Source organism: Triturus cristatus, chromosome 5_1 (genome assembly GCF_964204655.1).
Source record: "Triturus cristatus chromosome 5_1, aTriCri1.1, whole genome shotgun sequence".
NCBI classification, from domain to species: Eukaryota; Metazoa; Chordata; class Amphibia; order Caudata; family Salamandridae; genus Triturus; species Triturus cristatus.
This window is the reverse complement of record NC_140587.1, coordinates 55,181,992-55,184,491: the sequence shown is the minus strand read 5'-3', so window position 1 is coordinate 55,184,491 and position 2,500 is coordinate 55,181,992.

Sequence of the window (2,500 nt, the reverse complement as noted above, 5' to 3'; positions counted from 1 at the left end):
CGGGACGGAGACCGGGGCGGGGAGGCCGCCCTCCCCGGGGCCCCCAGGGGCCCGGCCGGAGCTCCGGAACCCAGACGAGCGTGGGGAGGCTTCCCGGCCGCAACGGAACCCCGTCCCGGGCCTTTGGCAGTGCCGCAGGCCGGGGGACGGCGCCCGGGGCCGGAGACCCCGACCCGGGGCCCGGCCGGGCCCCTGGACCCAGCCGGGGCTCCGGGGACCGCAGGCGCAGGTGAAGCCTCCCCGGGCCCTCCGGACCCCTCCCCGGGCACCCTGCCACGCGGCAGGACCCGGGACGGAGACCGGGGCGGGGAGGCCGCCCTCCCCGGGGCCCCCAGGGGCCCGGCCGGAGCTCCTGAACCCAATCCAGCCACGGGAGGCACCCCGGCCGCAACGGAACCCCGTCCCGGGCCTTTGGCAGTGCCGCAGGCCGGGGGACGGCGCCCGGGGCCGGAGACCCCGACCCCGGGCCCAGCCGGGCCCCTGGACCCAGCCGGGGCTCCGGGGACCGCAGGCACAGGGGAAGCCTCCCCGGGCCCTCCGGACCCCTCCCCGGACACCCTGCCACGCGGCAGGACCTGGGACGGAGACCGGGGCGGAGAGGCCGCCCTCCCCGGGGCCCCCAGGGGCCCGGCCGGAGCTCCTGAACCCAATGCCGCCACGGGAGGCACCCCGGCCGCAACGGAACCCCGTCCCGGGCCTTTGGCAGTGCCGCAGGCCGGGGGACGGCGCCCGGGGCCGGAGACCCCGACCTGGGGCCCGGCCAGGCCCCTGGACCCAGCCGGGGCTCCGGGGACCGCAGGCGCAGGGGAAGCCTCCCCGGGCCCTCCGGACCCCTCCCCGGGCACCCTGCCACGCGGCAGGACCCGGGACGGAGACCGGGGCAAGGAGGCCGCCCTCCCCGGGGCCCGGCCGGAGCTCCTGAACCCAATCCAGCCACGGGAGGCACCCCGGCCACAACGGAACCCCGTCCCGGGCCTTTGGCGGTGCCGCAGGCCGGGGGACGGCGCCCGGGGCCGGAGACCCCGACCCGGGGCCTGGCTGGGCCCCTGGACCCAGCCGGGGCTCCCGGGCCCACAGGCGCAGGGAAAGGCCCTCCGGCCACCCTGCCACACGGCAGGACCCAGTTGCCGGCTGAGGACCGAGAGGGGTCCCAGAGTACCCTGTCCCTAGTAATCCGGAGGAAGGCTACCCCCCGTTCTTGAAACCCGCGCGCTCCGAGTGACGGAGGGGACCCTAGGGGCGAACGCACCCGGCCTCCTGGAGCCCCGGCTGGGATCCGAGAGGCAAATGGACCCTCATCGGGACTTCCAGGCCTGGCCCTGCCATCTGGTCGCCCCATTGGAAAGCATTGCGCGCGACCAGATGGCCGAGGGGAAAGGAGCCACCGGGTGGCCGGCAACTGAAAGGACTCCCGCCTGCCCACCCACCAGGGGCTCGGGGTGGGGACTCTGCTTCCCGGCTGGGCCTCAGGCACGGGGAGGACCACCGGAGCTCTCGGGGCCTGGGCGCCCGGGGGGGAGGACTGCCCGGGACCACCGGAGCCCATCCCTGGGCACTTTGCCATGCCGCGGCCTGGAGGAGGGAAGCCCCAGAGGCCTGGGAGGATGTTGCCCGGGCGTAGCCCATCTGGTCCCCGGCAATGAACCGCACAGCCCCGGCATGGGTGTTTCATGGCATTCCCTGCCCCTATTAATCCAGAGGAAGGATACCCCCCTTTCTTGTAACCCGCGCGCTGCGAGTGACGGAGGGGACCCTAGGCGCGGACGCGCCCGGCCTCCTGGAGCCCCGGCTGGGATCCGGGAGGCGAATGGACCCTCATCGGGACTTCCAGGCCGGCCCGGCCATCTGGTCGCCCCATTGGAAAGCATTGCGCGCGACCAGATGGCCGAGGGGAAAGGCGCGACCGGGTGGCCGGCAACTGAAAGGGCTCCTGTCTGCCCGAGCCATAGCGGTAGGGCTCCCGCCTGCCCACCCTCACACCAAGGGCTCGGGGTGGGGACTCTGCTTCCCGGGTTGGCCTCGGGCACGGGGAGGTCCACCGGAGCTCTCGGGGCCTGGGCGCCCGGGGGAGGACTGCCCGGGACCCGTGGAGCCCGTCCCTGGGCACTTTGCCACGCCGCGTGCCGGAGGAGGGAAGCCCCGGAGGCCTGGGAGGATGTTGCCCGGGCTCAGCCCATCTGGTCCCCGGCAAAGAACCGTCAGCCCCGGAGGGGTGTTCCGGCATACCCTGCCCCTACTAATCCGGAGGGAAATTACCCCCCTTTCTTGTAATCCGTGCGCACAAGGTGACAGAGGGGACCCTAGGCGCCGACGTGCCCGACCTCCTGGAGCCCCGGCTGGAATCCGGGAGGCAAATGGACCCTCATCGGAACTTCCAGGCCGGCCCGGCCATCTGGTCGCCCGGCCCGCAGGGCCATCTGGTCGCGCAGCCAGGCGACCAGATGGCCAGGGACCACCCAGGTCTGGCTGATACGGATCGTACTTGCGCGGTCGGACTTGA